The following is an 18,284-nucleotide window of genomic DNA, read 5'->3' as shown; positions in this document are numbered from 1 at the left end:
TAAGAGAGGAGCACCTCCAAAATATACATTCCAGTATAGCTGTCTTGTAATTTTTTGTAAGAATTAAATCTGTCATTACAGTAGATTTTAACCTTTTTTTGTGGAGCATACTCCAATATTTTGCGTTCTCTTTTCTTTCTTCCTTCTCTCTCAAATGCAATTCCACATCTTCCTTTGGCATTTGTAATGGTTGTAACTACCTACAAAAATTTCTAATGACTTGGAGTACCATCATTTTTGTGACTATTATATCATTTTTGAAGGGCTGGGTGATGAATGGTGAGAATTAGTAATGTAAAAGCAGAAATTTTGAGAATGAGGGAATGGTGGGGTGAGCCGTGAAGGAAGAAAAGGTATGAAGTATAAGTGGAAGCCCATGAACATGTCATTTGGAGTCCCCCTGAAATGCCCTCAGAGAATACATATATATATATTTTTCTCATAGAAATCTTAATTAAAAGGGGTATACATAAATATATATGTATACATATATATAGACATATAGGTATATACATATATATACACATATATATACACATATCATATATATACACACACATATTTTATCTTTCCAGGTCTTTCCACAGGTGATTAAAGGAAAATTATAATTTAGCATAAATACACTATTTTACCTTTAAAAATCTTTTTCATTGCTAAACATTGTAAATGTTAACTGTACAAATATGAATGAAATGTCCCTTACCAAAGGAGTTCAGTGCCTGCCATGAAGAAGGTAACAAGCATAAACTACTTTAAGACTATTTTAGCCAAGCTCCCTGATTTTGTTATTTTTGCTCCAGTTTATTCCAGAACTTGTGTCTAAGGCATATCTCTCATTGTTTTCATTGCCTTGGTCAGAAACTTTAAATAGCTTCTCGCAGATGTTTCCTGCCCAGGTAATTATGTTTCAGGGGAAGCATCATGGTGCAGTGGAATGAACTTGGATTTCAGAGACAGACAGTAACAGATTCATATAGATTCTATATCTCATGACATCTGTGGCCTCAGACAATTCAATTAAGCTCTTAGGGTATTAGTTTTCTCATCAAAAAAAAAATGAGGATAAGAATTCATATTATATAATGTTGCCATGATTATTAATTATAGTTAAAGAGCGTATCCAATAAAGCATGCTAAAATTAATTTAAAAAATGGCTGTTAAATCATATAATAATAATCCAGTATCCTTATTAGTCAGGAAATTCCTGTGTAATCTACTAACTTCTACTCATTTTGCCTTTGATTCTATACTGCATTGTACTTTGTTAAATGCATTTTGCACCTTAAACCTAAAGTAAAATTTGGAGAGGAGAAAAGTGTATTTTTTTTACAGTATCTTTATCATAGTTTTCTTATGGAAAATGAATTTTTTGTATCCCCTATATAACAGGAGCTTAGAAATATATCTTAACATTAAGGAAAAAAACTTAATCAATAAATATATTTATGTTAATTTACTGTTAAGGAAGAAACATATTAAATAAACATGTATTCCTTTTATATATTTTTAAAATCCTAAAGTCTTTTAGAATTTTACCTGGTTCTATAAAATAACTTCTAAACTATCTCCATCTGTGATTTTGAAGAACCTTTCCATTCCTCTGTTCAGCTTGCTCTATGTTTTAGTTCTATAATGTCACTTGAAAGTGCTCCATGCTTGAAGCTTCCCAACAAGTCTCCTTGCCCCATATGAAACTCTCAAAAGGTATTACATCTAAGTTTGGCTGCCACTTCTCCTGACGAAGATCAGAGTCTTTCTTGGAAGAATTCTTTTAATATGTGACATAAAATATTAAGGAAGATTTAAGATAAAAAACCTCAATACAAAGGGAGATACAAATAGAGTGCAATAAATTAATAATCGTTATGTTTGAAAGTCCCCACATATATAATAACTCCAGAGGAAAATTAAAAATATTAAAGAAATTTCCCCAAACAACTTTTCTCATTTTTATTGAGTAGCTTCACTCCAGAAAGTATATTTTTTTTTCTTAGTAGAAAAAATACCCAGTAAATGGCTTTTTGGCACCTAAAATGTCATTTTACTTTCATGTTTCTACAACCTTCTCTTGGCTTCATTACCCCCAAGGTAATTAGTGTAGGCTGACATTTACAGAGCCAATTTTGAGATTTTGTGAATATGAAAGAAGAAAATTTTCAAAATGTAGTGAATAATTTGCATTTTAGAATTGTTTTCAGGGTTTTTAAAAAATGATATTTCATGTAAAATATGTTATCACAGGATCGTAGATGTCTTCTGAAAATAATTTGAGGTATTGCATCTTTTATATTATTTTTCTAGTTTAGGTAATGAAATTATTAGCTATGCCCTGTCTCATTTTGCTGTTCAATAAGGCTTCACAGATTAAACAAATTTGCTAAGATGATAAAGAACTTTGAAAGTATCACTGGAACCATGGGGACAATTATTTTATGTCTGTTTAATTTTCCATTTATTTTGCAAGAAGGTAACATCTACGAAGAGGATTCAGTTGAAGAACATGCATAGGGGACTCTAGTGTCTAGTTCTTCTGGAAATTCATATTTTAAAAAATGTTCTAAGTGTACCAATAGGTTCCCAGCTACATTTTTTTTCACTTTTGGTCAACTCAATAAAGAGAGTTAATGCAGCAGGATACCGCAGATAAATATGAAAACAGGGCCCACGTCTGGAGCAATGATGCTGAACTTCAGGGTAATAAACATGAAGGAATGTTGTTGGGATTCCTTGACTCAACATTCCACTCTGACAATCTCAAACTCATTTTAAAATATTTTAAAAGGTTGAGGCAGAAATAAAATATGTGAACAACTTCTCACAGATCCAGTTCCCCTGACAAGTTCTAGCAGTGGCTTCTGAAGGTCAGTATGGGGTCCAGCTAACCTTACTAAGGGCAGTTTTCTAATGGCAGCGGCTCCGTAAGAAACTACTGGACCTCTCAGTAGACATGCCTCATGGGAGGTGGCGCTCATGAGTGCCTATGATGGTATTTGTAAGAGGCATACAGAGTCAGCTAAAGCAGTTAATAATTCATTATGCATTAAAAATAAGAACATGGCCAAAATAACATCAACAAAGTCAATAACAATAGTACTTTCCTCTATATTCTATATTCTAATTTCACCAATTATTCTCCAAATCTCCTTTACTAGCTGATTGCGTGTTTGTCCAAATCAGAATCCAATCAGGATCATCCCTTACATATTCTGTCCTGTAAGTCATCTCGACATATTAACTGGGTCGGATGTACCAGAGGCATTTTACAGAAAGATGTGTCCCACTGCTACCTCCTGGAAGCAATTATTTATTTTTGAATCTTTTGTTTTCTCTAAAATATAATTTCTACTAAAAAACAGAATATATGTAGAAAGAATCTTAATGGCATGAGATCATTGGTAGTTACTTTTCTCTAGTTGAAAGACACAAAGCATAATGTGATATTTGATGTCAAAAACACATTCTTTTTTTTCCTGGCTCAAAGGTGCAACTCAGTAGAGTGGCTATTTGAAAACAGATTTAAAATTAAATAGATTCAGGGAATTTGTCACTAATGAAAACTTTCACTAATTTATAAAGTGATATATTATTCCTTAGGTCTCATATCTTCCCTACTCTGTGCCTGAATATTTGTTTCATATTTGATTTTACATTTCTTAGAATCACATCACATACCTTCCCAACCTGTTTTTTCCCCCTAGTTTCCTGTGTACTCATGGAAAACCCATTCTTCTCTGGTTGAGCGATATGACTTTCATTAGTGTCAAGTAGAAGGTAGTATAGAAGGAAAAGTCAACTTAGAGATACTTTCATTGTTTCATTATGAAAATTTAAAAACATGATTGTCACTTTTATATTTGAAGATGACAGACTTCAATTTTGTTTATCTTTGGAAGTTGTGATACTTTTTGTCTTTTCAAGTAGCAGATTAAAAATTACTAAAAGACAAAATAGCATTGGAGCCAATGTGTGGCAAGTATTACATATCACAGTGTGTCAAACTCGTCAAGAGTGATCTATGTATGGGGAAAGAATTTGGGGGTTTCTTCATTGATTGTGATAGTCTTCACTCCTTGCTCTGGGGTATGAGGAAAAAAAATACGGAGTTTAAAGTACTTGAACATCCTTTGGGTATATCCCCAGTAATGGGATGGCTGGGTCATATGGTACATCTAGTTCTAGATCCTTGAGGAATCGCCATACTGTTTTCCATAATGGTTGAACTAGTTTACAATCCCACCAACAGTGTAAAAGTGTTCCTATTTCTCCACATCCTCTCCAGCACCTGTTGTTTCCTGACTTTTTAATGATCGCCATTCTAACTGGTGTGAGATGGTATCTCATTGTGGTTTTGATTTGCATTTCTCTGATGGCCAGTGATGATGAGCATTTTTAAAATTATGCTGCTATAAAGACACATGCACACGTATGTTTATTGCAGCACTATTCACAATAGCAAAGACTTGGAATCAACCCAAATGTCCATCAGTGACAGATTGGATTAAGAAAATGTGGCACATATACACTATGGAATACTATGCAGCCATAAAAAAGGATGAGTTTGCGTCCTTTGTAGGGACATGGATGCAGCTGGAAACCATCATTCTTAGCAAACTATCACAAGAACAGAAAACCAAACACCGCATGTTCTCACTCATAGGTGGGAACTGAACAATGAGATCACTTGGACTCCGGAAGGGGAACATCACACACCGGGGCCTATCATGGGGAGGGGGGAGGGGGGAGGGAATGCATTGGGAGTTATACCTGATGTAAATGACGAGTTGATGGGTGCAGTAGACCAACATGGCACAAGTATACATATGTAACAAACCTGCACGTTATGCACATGTACCCTACAACTTAAAGTATAATAATAATAAATAAATTAAAAAAAAATTATACAAATCATTATCTTAAGAGAGAAACTGAGAAGTCAAATGTCTTGAAATCCACTTTAAGCTATATTGAAAAAACTGATTTCTTAAATAATATTTTATTATATATAATTAATTTGTACAAGTATAAACCCAAATCATTTCGAATGGAGAGTGCTATGGTTTGAATATGTCCCCCAAAGTTCATGGGTTGCAAACTTGATCCCTAATGTATAACAGATAAGAGACGGGACCTTTAAGAGATGATTGGACCATGAAGGCTCTGCCCTCATTAATGGATGAACACCATTATTGTGGGAGTTGATTTGATGTTATAAGAGTGGGTTCCTTATAAAATAATGAGCTTGGATTATTTATCTTTCTCTTTCACCCTCTCTTGCCCTTCTGTCTTTTGCCATGAGATCATGCAGCAAGAAGTCTTGCAAAATGCTGGCCCCTTGATCTTGGTCTTCCCAGTCCCCAGAACTGTGAGAAAATAAATTTCTTCTTATTACAAAAAATAAAAAATAAAAAAAAAATAAAGTACTTGAACATCCTTTTTGTTTTGCTTTGCTTTTAGATTTAGAAGGTACATGTGCAGATTTGTTACGTAGATATATTGAGTATTGGTGAGATTTTGACTTCTAGTGTACCTATCACCCAAATAGTGAACATTGTACCCAATAGGTAATTCTTTTAACCCTCACCCCCTCCTACCCTTCCCCATTCTGGAGTCCCTGGTGTCCATTATTTCCATCTTTATGTCTATGTGTACCCATCATTTAGCTCCCACTTATAAGTGAAAACATGAGGTATTTGATTTTCTGTTTGTGAGTTATTTCATTTAAGATAGTGACCTCCAGCTCCATCTATGTTTTTGCAAAGGACATGATTTCATTTTTATGGCTGCACAGTGTTCCATGAGTATATATACCACATTTTGTTTATTCAATCATTCATTGATGGACACTTAGGTTGCTTCCATGACATCACTATTGTGAACAGATATATGATAAACATATGGGTACACTGCTTTCCACAGTGAATAAACTAATTTACATTCCCACCACAGTTTATGTGTTCCAATTTTTCTTCAACCTCACCAACATCTTCTTTTTTTTGAGTTTTTAATAATAACCATTCTGACTGATGTGAGATGGTATCTCATTGTGGTTTTAATTTGCATTTCTCTGATGATTAGTGATGTGCATTTTTTCATGTTTGTTGGCTACTTGTATGTCTTCCTTTGGAAGTATATGTTCCTACGTTTTGCCCACTTGTTAACAGAGTTTTTGGTTTTCTGCTTGTTCAATTGTTTATCTTCCTTATAGATTCTGGATGTTAGACCTTTATTGCATGCATACTTTGTATTTTCCCCCATTCTGTAGGTTTTCTGTTTACTCTGTTGAAAACTTATTTTGTTGTGCAGAAACTCTTTAGTTTAATTAGGTTCCACTTGTCAATTTTCGTTGTGATTGTTTTTGAGGACTTAGTCATTCTTCCCATTCTTTCACAAAGCCAATATCCAGAACGGTGTTTCCTAGATTTCTTCTATGATTCTTATAGTTCAAGGTCTTACATTTAAATATTTAATTCATCTTGAGTTAATTTTTGTTTATGGTGAAAGGTAGGGGTCCAGTGTCAATCTTTTACATATGGCAAGCCAGTTATTCCAGCAAAATTTGTTGAATAGGGAATCCTTATCCCATTGCTTTTTTTGTTGGCTTTGTCAAAGATCAGGTGGTTGTAGGTGTGCAGCTTTATTTCTGGGTTTTCTTTCTTGTTCCATAGGTCTATGTTTCTGTTTTTCTATTAGTACCATTCTGTTTTTGTTACTGTAGCCTTGTAGTATGGTTTGAAGTTGAATAATGTAATGCCTCCAGCTTTATTCCTTTTGCTTAGGCTTGCCTTGGCTATTCAGGCTCTTTTTTTGGTTCCATACAGATTTTATAATAGTTTTTTTCTAATTCCATGAAAAATGGCATTGGTAGTTTGATAGGAGTAGCATTACATTTGTGAATTGCTTTGAACAGTATGGTCATTTTAAGAATATTGATTTTTCCTATTCATGAGCATGGAATATTTTTCATTTGTTTGTGCTTCTCTGAATTATTTCAGCAGTGTTTTGAAATTCTCTCTATAGAGATCTTTCACCTCCTTGGTTAACTGTTTTCCTATGTATTTTATTATTTCTCCACCTATTGTAAATGGGATTGTATTCTTGATTTGGCTCTCAGCTTGAATGTTACTGGTGTATAGAAATGCTACTGATTTTTATACATTGATTTTTATCTTGAAACTTTGCTGAAGTCATTTATCAGTTCTAGAAGTCTTTTGGCAGTGTCTGTGGGGTTTTCTAGGTGTAACCTATTATCTGTGGAGAGAGAGAGTGTAATTTCCTCTCTTTCTATTTAGATGCCTTTTATTTCCTTCTCTTTCTTGATTTCTCTGGCTAGGACTTCCAGTACTACATTGATTAAGAGTGGAGAGAATGATCATCCTTTTATTTTTCCAGTTCTTCAGGGGAATGCTCTTAGCTTTTGCCCATTCAGTATGATGTTGGCTGTGGATTTGTCATAGATGGTTGTTATTATTTTGAAGAATGTTCCTTCAATGTCTAATTTTTGAGTGTTTTTTAACATGAAGGGATTTCAAATTTTATCAAAAGCTTTTCTGAACCTATTGAGATGATCATGTGGTTTTTGTCTTTAATTATGTTTATGTGGTGAGTCATGTTTACATGGTGCATCATGTTTATTGATTTACATATGTTGAACCAACCTTGCATCCCAGGAATAAAGCTTACTTGATTGTGATGAATTAACTTTTAGATATGCTACTAGTAGTTTAGTTTGCTAGTATTTTCTTGAGGATTTTTGTGTCTATGTTCATCAAGGATATTGGCCTGAAGTTTTCTTTTTTTTTTTTTTTTCCCTTGTCAGGAAAAAAGCCAGGGATGCTGGCTTCATAGAATGAGTTAGGGAGGAGTCCCTTCACTTCGATTTTTTTTGGTAATAGTTTCAGAAAGATTGGAATTAGCTCTTCTTTGTACATCTGGTACAATTCAGCTGTGGATACATCTGGTCCCAGGGTTTTTTGTTGTTGTTGTTGTTCCTGTTAGTAGGCTTTTTGTTACTGATTCAGTTTCTGAACTTGTTGTTAGTCTATTCAGAATTTTAATTTATTTCTGGTTGAATCTTGGGAGGTTGTGTGTTTCAAGAAATTTTTTTATTTCTTCTAGGTTTTCTAGTTTGTGTGCATAGAGGTATTTGTAATAGTCTCAGGATTTCTTGTATTTCTGTCGGGGTTGATGGTGATGTCACTTTCATCATTTCTGATTGTGTTTATTTGGATCTTCTCTTTTTTCTTTATATTAATAGTGGTCTATCAATCTTGTTTATTCTTTCAAATTTCAACAAAACTTTTGGTTTTGTTGATCTTTTGTATAGATTCTCACATCTCAATTTCATTCAGTTTAGATCTGACTTTTAGTTATTTATTTCCTTTTGCTAGCTTTTGGGTTGGTTTACTCTTGTTTTTCTAGTTCCTCTAGGTGCCATATCAGGTTGTTAATTTGACATCTTTCTAACTTCTAGAGGTAGGCATTTAGTGCTATAAACTTTCCCCTTAGCACTGCTTTAGCTGTGTCTTAAAGATTTTAGTATGTTGTGGCCTCTGTTTTCATTCATTTCAATGATTTTTTTGTTATTTTTGCCTTAATTTTGTCATTTACCCAAAAGTCAATCAAGAGCAGATTGTTTAACTTCCATGTATTGTATGGTACTGAGAGATCTTCTTGGTACTGGTTTCTATTTTTATTGCATTATAGTCTAAGAATGTGGTTTGTATAATTTCATTTTTAAAAATTTGTTCAGACTTGCTTTATAGCTGAGCACGTGGTTGATCTTAAAGAATGTGCTATTTGTGGATGAGAAGAATGTGTATTTTGTTGTTGTTGGTTGGAGTGTTCTGTAGATATCCATTAGGTTCAATTGGTCAACTGTTATAGTTGAAGTCCAGAATGTCTTTGTTAAATTTCTGCCTCAGTGATCTATCTTCTGCTGTCAGTGGTGTGTTGAAGACTCCCATTATTATTAGTTATGTAAATCTCTTCCTAGATCTCTAAGAACTTGTTTTAAGAATCTAGGTGCTCCAATGTTGGGTGCATATATATATTTAGGATTTTGTTAAGTCCTCTTGTTGAATTTAACCCTTTATCATTTTGAATGTCCTTCTTTGTTCTTTTTGATCACTGTTGATTTAAAGTCTGTTTTATCTGAGATAAGAGTAGCAATCCTTACTCTTTTTTTGTTTTCCGTTTGTCTGATAGATCTTTCTTCATCCCTTAACTTTGAGCATATGCGTGTCATTACTAGTGAGATGGGTCTTTTGAAGACAGCATGCAGTTGGGTCTTACTTTTTTATCCAACTTTCCACTCTGACTTTTAAGTGGGACATTAAGCCTGTTAACATCTAAGACCAATATTGATATGTGAGGATTTGATCCTGTCATCGTGTTGTTAACTTATGTTATATATACTTGATTGTACAGGTGAGTTATAGTGTCAATAAGCTATGCATTTTAGTGTGATATTTTTGGTGGCAAATATCATTCTTCCATTTCCATGTTTAGCACTCCTTTAGGAGCTCTCATAAGGCAGGTCTAGTGGCAAGAAATTCCCTTAATGTTCGATTGCCTGAAAGCAATTTACTTCTTCACTTAAGAGCATTTGGTGGGATATGAAATTCTTTTCTGGAATTTATTCTCTGTCAGGATGCTACAAGTGGGCACTCAGATCTCTTCTGGCTTGTAAGGTTTCTGCTGAAAGGTCTACTGTTTGCCTGATGGGTTTCTCTTTGTAAATAACCTGTCCCTTCTCTCTGGCTGCTTTAAAGATCTTTTCCTTTCATAATGATCTTGGAGAATCTGATGACAATGTGTCTTGAGGATGGTCATCTTATGTCGTATCTCACAAGGGTTCTCTGAGTTTATTGAATTTGCATGTCAACCTCTCTAACAAGATTGGTAAAATTATATAATGGAGCATATCTTCAAATATCTTTTCCAAGTAGTCTGCTCTATCTTCTCTTTCAGAAATGTCAATGGGTCATAGATTTGGTCTCTTTACATAATATTATATTTCTAGGAAGTTTTGTTCAGTTTTTAAAATTCTTTTTTCTTTATTTTTCTCTTCCTGCATTGCTTTGAAGGTGCAGTCTCTGAGTTCTGAGATTCTTTCCTTAGCTTGATCTATTCTGTTGTTAATGCTTCCAATTGTATAATGAAATTCCTGTAGTAAATTTTTCATTTCCAGAAATTCAGTTTGGTTCTTTTTTAAAAATCGCTATGTCTTCTATCAACCCTTGGATCATTTTACTGTTTTTCTTGGATCGGGTTTCAATCATTTGTTGTATCTTATTGAGCTTCTTTGCCATCCAGATTCTGAATTCTCTTTCTGACATTTCAGTCATTTTGATCTCATCAAGAACCATTGCTGGGGAGCTAGTGTGATCATTTGGAGGTAAGAAGACACTCTGACTTTTAGAGTTGCCAGATTTCTTGCACTGTTTTTTTTCCCCCCATCTGTGAGGGATGATACGCCTTTATTCTTTTATCTTGCTGTTGTTTGGATGAGGCTGTTTGCTTTTATGTTATTGATTGCCCTTGAGGGTTTGATTGTGGTGCAAGTTGAGTATAGTCAATTTTTTTTTTCTTCTGGATGCTTTCAGAGGTAGGGCTAAGGCTTGTCACTACTAGACTTCATGCTGTAACACTGAGGCCTGGGACCAGGTTCTTGGTTTTGTCCTCTGGTTCCTTGAGGTCAAGTAGCAGCTGCATTTTTGTATTTGGGAGTGAGTGAAGGGAAAGGTGCTTCTAGACTGTTGACAACAGTGCTCCATTGGGGGTTGAGGGTGAAAGCTTTCTGGTGAGGTTGTATGGGGACCTTAGGTGAAAGCACTTCCATGAGGTAGTGGGCAAACTATCTTTTTGATGTGCTATTGGATTTGGTTTGCTAGTATTTTCTTGAGGATTTAAAAAATCTGTCTTCATCAGGAGTATTGGCCTATAGTTTTCTTTCTCTGTGGTGTCTTTGTCTGATTTTGATATCAAGATGTCACTGGTTTTGTGGAATGGGTAAGAGTGGAATACCTCTTCAAGTTTTTAGAATAGTTTCAGAAAGATTGGCACGAGCTCTTCTTTGTAGATCTGGTAAAATTTGGCAGAATCCATCTGGTCTTGCACTTTTGTTTATTGGAAAGTTTTTTTTAAATTACTGATTTAATTTCAGGACATTATTGGTCTGTTCATGATTCCAGTTTCTTTCTTGTTCCATCTTGGGAGATTGTATGTTTCCAAAAATTTAACCATTTCCTCTGGGTTTTCTAGTTTGTGACTATAGAGCTATTCATAGCAATCTCTGATGACCTTTCATTAGTTCTGGCATCAGTTTTGATGTCACCTTTATCATTTCTGATTGTGCTTATCTGAATCTTCTCTCTTTTTTCCTTGGTTAAACTAGATAGCTGTCTATAGATTTTGTTTATCTTTTCGGTGAACAAAGCTTTCATTTTGTTGATCCTTTGTATCATTTTTTTTTTTTTTGGTCTCAATCTCATAGAGTTCTGCTTTGAAGAATCTTTGTTACTTCCTTTCTTCTGCTAGCTTTGGGTTTGGTTTGTTCTTGTTTTTCCTAGTTCCTTGTGATGTTAGGTTGTCAATTTTTTATCCATCTTTTTGGTGTGGGCATTTAATGCTATAATCATTTTTCTTTGAACTGCTTATATTGCATCACAGAGGTTTTGGTATGTTGTATTTATATTTTCATTTATTTCATTTTTTTTTGCCTTACTTTCATTGTTTACTCTAAAGTTATTCATGATCAAGTTTGTTAGATTCATATCAAGTAATTAGTTTCCACATACTTACGTAGTTTTATTTAGTTTTTACAGCTTTATGGGTACATAGTAGGTGTATATATTTATAGAGTATGTGAGATATTTTGATACAGGCATGCAATGTGTGATAATCACAACAGGGTAAATGGGATAGCCATCACCTCAATCCTTGTGTAAATTTTGACAGTTCCTCTTAGTATTGATTTCCAATTTTACTCTACTATGGCCTGGGAAGATACCAGTGATGCTTTTGATTTTTTTTTTTTAATTTAGTGAGCATTGTTTTATGGCCAAACATATGATTAATTTGGAGAATGTTCCACATGCAGATGAGAAAAGTGTGTATTCTGGAGTCATTGGTTAGAATGTTCAGTAAATGTCTACTAGGTTTAGAGTCCAGGTGAAGTCCAGAGTTTCCTTGTTGACATTTTGCTGCACACTGTGAAGTAGAGTGTTGAAGTCCCCTACTAACATTTCAATGCCAATCTCTTTTCTTACGTCTAGTAGTATTTGTTTTATGAATTTCAGTGATTGTTGTTGGGTGCATATGTATTTATGATACTTGAATCTTATTGCATTGAACCCCTTATCACTATATAATGCCCTTCTTTATCTTTTTTTTTTAAAAAAAACTGTTATTGGTTTAAATTGTTTTTATCTGATGTAAAAATAGCTATTTCTGATTGCGTTTGTTTTCCATTTGTGTGATATATCTTTTTCCACCTCTTTACTTTGAATCTGTAAGTGTCTCTTATAGGCAATAGATGGTTGGATCTTGTTTTTTGATCCAATTTGCTAGCCTGTATCTTTTAAGTGCAGTTCTTAGGCTATTTATGTTCAACATGAATATTGATATGTGAGATTTTGTTTCTGTCACAGTATTGTTAGTAAGTTGCCTTGGAGTCTCAATTTTGTAATTGTTTTATAAGATTTGTGATCTTTCTACTTACATGTGCTTTTTTTTGGTGGTGAGTATCATCGTTTCATTTTTTATGTTTAAAACTCCTTTGAGCATTCCTTATAGAGCTGGTCTAGTGGTGATATTATCGTTTGCTTGTCTGAGAAAAAGTTTATTTCTCCTTACTTATGAAGCTTAGTTTGGCAGGATATAAAATTCTTGGCTGGCTGGATGTGGTGGCTCATGCCTGTAATCCCAGCACTTTGGGAGGCTGAGGCGGGTGGATCACAAGGCCAGGAGATCGAGACCATCCTGGCTAACAATGTGAAACCTCATCTCTACTAAAAATACAAAAATAAAAAAATTAGCCAGGTGTGATGGTGGGTGCCTGTAGTCCCAGCTACTCAGGAGGCTGAGGCAGGAGAATGGCATGAACCCAGGAGGCAGAGGCTGCGGTGAGCTGAGATCATGCCACTGCACTCCAGCCTGGGAGACAAAGCAAGACTCTGTCTCAAAAAAAAAAAAAAAAAAAAAAAAAAAAAAAAAAAAATTCTTGGCTGGCAGTTTTTCTCCTTAACAAGGCTGAAAATAGTCCTCCAACGTCTTCTGGCTTGTAAGGTTTCTTCTGAGAAGTTCACAGTCTTGTGAGATCCTCTTTACAGATTATTTGACACTTATGTCTAGCTGCCTTTAAGATTTGCTCTTTTATTTTGACCTTGGATAGTTTGATGTCTATATGCCTTGGTGATGTTCATTTTGTATAGGGTCTTAAGGTGTTCTCTGAATTTCTTGTTTCTGGGTGTCTACATCTGTAGCACAATTAGGGAAATTTTTCTGAATTATTATCTCAAACATATTTTCCAAGTTACTTTCTTTTTCTTCTCTTCCTCAGGAATGCCTATAAGTCACATTTGGTTGCTCTGAATAATCTCATATTTCTTAAAAGCTTTGTTTTTCTTTCAACATTTTTTTCTTTATTTTGTCTGACTGGGTAATTAGACTGTTCTTCAAGCTCTGAAATTCTTTCTTCTGGGTTGGCATAATCTATTATTAAAGATTTCAACTGTGTTTTGAAATTCCTTCAGTAAGTTTTTCATTTCCAGAAATTGTGTTGTGTTTTGTTTTTAAAAAAACATATCTAGCTTGTCTTTCAATTCCTGGTTTATTTTGGTGCTTCTTGGTATTACTTTTTAACTTTCTCTAGGATTTTACTGAACTTCTTTGCAATTTGTATCTTGAATTTTTTACTTGTCATTTAAAAGTTTCCATTTTGGTTAGGATCCATTGCTAGAGAGCTAGAGTTGCACTTTGGGGATGTCACAACATTTTGTTTCTTCATGGTGCTGGAGTTTTTGTGCTGGTTCTTTCCTATATGTCAGTTCTTACTTTTGGATTTACTTTTATTCAGGTGGGATTTTTTTTTTCTTCCCCTCTTAAGGCTATGACTGCTCCGTATGTTGCATAGGGTCTTTTGGTTTTGCTTCTATGTGTTTTTAGCAGACTAAGGCATGGTATGAATTCCTTGGTTATAGACATCCTTAGTATAGTGGTTTTCTCAAGTGTGTGTGGTCAGGCTTACTGTCTCCTATAGCAATGGGGAGTTGGACGTCTCAAGAGACCTATCTCATTCCCCAGCAGTGTGCACTTCTGTCAGCAGAAATTAAATTGGGTTGGGCAGTTCAACTGTCAGGCCAGGAGGTGGCACTTGCAGGTAAGAGCTGGCTGAGCGCTGTACAGTGATGTCAGCAGAAGTTGAGATGAGTAATGCAGTTTGGCATCCATGTCATTAAGTGGGGCTTGCGGGTGAGATGCAGTTGCAGTGATGACTGGAATTTTTACTTGGCCTTTGTTGATGAGAGCAATACCAGGGTGTCCCTGGCAGTGGACCAGACATGGGGCTCTCAGGGGTCTCATTCTGCACTCTGCTGCTAAGGGGCTGGAGGGGGCAAAGCTAGGCAGGGCTAGCTAGGTGGAGCTGGATTGTGCAAGCCCATTACCAGGCTCTCTGAGTGCTGCATGCTTGCAGGGGTCTCGGGGAAGTCCTCAGGCCACTGGGACAACCCTCTAGGGAGGGATTGAGGCACTCCTCCTGGGCCTGTCAGGTAAAGAGGGGTGGCCATGGTTTTCAGCTCAGAAGGTAGGGGCCATAGGGCCTGTTCAGCTCTGCTCTGACACCTCTATGCAGGTGGGTTTCTGTCACTAGCAACAGGCCTGACTTGTTAGGCTAGTTCCAAGGTATCTGCACCCAGATCACCGCACTATCTCAGGCATCCCAGACCTCAAGGCTTCCTGTGGCAGAAGCTGCAGCTTTCAGCCCACATCCTTCCTAGTCCAGTTTTGTGAAGGGAGCACCACTGCACACTCTTCTCTGTGTTTTGACAGTGGGATCTCCTCCCCACCTTGGGACAGTTCACAAATCTCTTCCCCATACCCATAGGTGGTGTGATTGGGTCCTGGGGAACTGGTACTGTGCCAGTAGTTTTGTCCTTTGGCTCCTCAGGGTCAAACACTGGATGTGATTTGGAGAGTAAATTCCTCCTAGGCTGCCAACAAACCACCCAGGCAGTGTGATGGAGGCTATGCTGTGGGGCCCCCATACCTCTACTCCTCTGGGAATGGCCAGGCAGGCAGTCTTGTGAGGGACTGGCAGGCATGGGGGCATGCAGTTCAGATGCACGTAGGTCCCACTGCAATGGCAGCCAGGCCTGTCTTGGGTGCGTGATCATCCCAGTCCCCACTCTCTCCCAGCTGGACAGACAGCAGGAGCTGCAGTCACCCAGGGCAGGATGCAGAGTCTTGGAGAGTAGGTGCCCAGAGTCACCGTTTGCTGCAGTTGCCCAGCACACTGAAGCCTTCTGGGCTCTGCAGGCATTCAAGTAATGCTTCTACATATTCTCCAGGTAGTTCCCCCTGCCAGTCCAAAGGTCTGCAGGTTGTAGGAACACTTGTAACTAGGATCTTAGTAGTCTGTGGCAGGAATGTGGTATCCTGAGGTTCCTTCACTTGCTCCTTTATTGGGTCCAGTCTGGGTCTGGGATCCGGCCTGATGCGAGGCAGCACCAAGCAGGCAGTGCTGCTTCCTCCTTTTTCAACCACAGTGTCTATTGTCTCCTCTTAATTACATTTCAGTGTTTTCTCTCAAAAGATCTGTTGAAAGTGTGAAAGAACTTCATATTTTCCTCTCTGTGGAAGAAGCAAATTCCAGCTATATCTACGCAGCCATCTTTAATCCTTCTTCAGTTTTAATTCTGATACTTCTTATCAAATTGCTTGTAGCTGTTTTAAATTAAGGGATTACTGGAACTTTTTAGAACTTAGAAAAAAGTCCTAAAGTTTGCAATTCTCACCATGTCCTGAGACTATTTCTCCAGTCAATAACACTCTATTTTAGACAAACTTTCTTTTGGTTAGCCTCTTATCAAAAACTTTTGACAATTAGAACTTTTCTTTCTCCTTCTCCAGGCCAGACTCCAAACATCTAGGAATGAAAAACGCCCATAGGCGTTAAGTGTCCTGAACATTCTTATGGATTTGGGTAAACATACTTCCTTTCATCTGGTGGGAATGCAACTATTTAAGTTTTTCCAAGGCTTTATTGCAATTTATTCTTTAGCTTGATGATTATTAGGTTAATTCTTCAATCTAAGTTACTTTGTGAGTGCTGTTAACCATATAACACAGAGGCTATATTTAAGGGGAATTATTTCATAGGGTTTTACTCTTCAAAGGAAACAATCTAGTCTTGCCTATGATATAAACTTTGGATTTTTATTTCAATCACGTATACACATTTTCAATCATTGTAGTAGAGTTATTAATTATACCACACATGTGTATCCTTGATATATATTGGATTGACAAGTATAAAAGTTGCTATTACCTGTGTACTTAAATGTGTGTTTTTTTTAAATGGAGAGAAAATTAAAATATTTAAATGAAAAAATAAAAAAAGTTTAATTGACAAAGGAGAGCATTTCTACATAGAAATTCAGATTCTTATCTATTGTTATACAATATTTTACTGAAATATGTTGTTTACATTGCTTGGTAGCATGGTTCATGTATGTTTTTAGTTTTAACAAGAAAATTGAAGAATTGACATTGAATTCAAAGATAATTTTAATATTACTGTTTTTGATATTTACTGAGGCTTAATGAATTTGATAGGAGTTCCAATGAAGAAATAACTTTCCATATAGGGTTAGGTTATTTTTATTTCTAAATAAGTAATTGCAGTGTGGGAATGATTTCCTATATGTTTGCACACAAACCATTGTTTTGGAATAGAGTTTGTTCAATTATCTAAAATATAATCAGAATATGAAACTCAGAACTCATTAATATAGGGGTTAGGTACGATGCTTTGGAGGTCAGCTCTCTAGGCCTGATGTCCCCTTGCTCTTGCCGTTTCCTTGGTTGTAAAATGGAGATAACAATAGTATCTACCTGAAAGGTTAATGTGAGGATTCTGTTGATTGGTACATATAAAGTCCTTAGATTAATGCCTGGCACATTAGAGGTAGTCAGTGAATATTTACTAGAATTATGTCCTTTATTTTTTTCCTTCTCCCCTATACTAGCCATTACCACAAACAAGAAGATCATGAGTATGAATATTAATATCCAAGTGAAATAGTCAATAGTAGATGAAATGAAAAATAGCAACCACCTAGTTTGTAGAACTTAATCTGTTCTTTGATGATTTTTGCTGCTGTCCAAAAGAGAGTTAAGGAATTAAAAATAGGATTTATAGCAATTTATGGGAAATCTGGCAACATTTGGAGGGATCGTTTTGTTTCTTTTGAAGAGAGAAGCCTCTGGAGCAATCTTGCACTCTCCGTGCCATTTCTTCATATTGCTGTTGGAAAAGGAGATCCAGGCTAGAGAAATCTAGACAGGTAATTTTGGAAAACACTATTTAACTTCCTCAGTGATAACCAGGAATCTTTTGAATTTTGTTTGGATGTTACTTGAATAAGTAGAACATTACTATCTTAATTTCTGGTTGATCAACAATATTTACTGGTATTTTTTTTGCCAAATTGTTTCCTTTGTGTTCCCCAGTTACAGTCAACCATCACTTATTTAGATTGATAAGTAAAAGTCCAGGCTGCAAAGTAATCCATAGTAAATTTTTATATAACAGAAGAATTACTTTTATATAAAAGTGGAACTATGACTAAAGCTGCATGAAATAATTATTACATAATAAAGTTTGTGATAAAATCTTCTTTAATGAAGAGATACATTTTAGTTCACTAAAAATTAATGCTTCTCAAATACTTGAGAAGATTTGCGAATAATTGGCTTGGTGAAGGAGTTCATTCTCTTTGTAAACCATGCTTGCTGTATTTGACCCTTTTTGGAAAATGATTGGTACAAAGGGAAATGTCATAAGATTTAATAAGATTTTACCATCTAGCCCTTCCTATTTGTTTCCAAAGGGCCATATACATCCACTGATTTAACCTTTAATTGTTTTCACAAGGGGACTTGTTATGACCTAGTCATAGAAAATCTATAGGGGTCAAGTAAGTGAAGAAAAAAACCAAACACCAAAAAATCTGTTACCCTGTGAATGTATCTTCTAGGAAGGCAATAAATGACTACATGA

The 18,284-nt window shown here is 35.7% G+C and overlaps 1 protein-coding gene across 1 annotated transcript in view; it reads left to right on the top strand.

Annotated features, from left to right (window-relative positions):
• The window catches only part of OFCC1 (orofacial cleft 1 candidate 1), a 513,721-nt gene that overhangs the window by 346,968 nt on the left and 148,469 nt on the right, over positions 1-18,284 (top strand). The gene's annotated exons all lie outside the window — the stretch shown is intronic.

This window comes from Theropithecus gelada, chromosome 4 (assembly GCF_003255815.1).
Source record: "Theropithecus gelada isolate Dixy chromosome 4, Tgel_1.0, whole genome shotgun sequence".
NCBI classification, from domain to species: Eukaryota; Metazoa; Chordata; class Mammalia; order Primates; family Cercopithecidae; genus Theropithecus; species Theropithecus gelada.
Note: the sequence above shows the minus strand (reverse complement) of the source record. Positions and strands in the feature narration are given on the sequence as shown.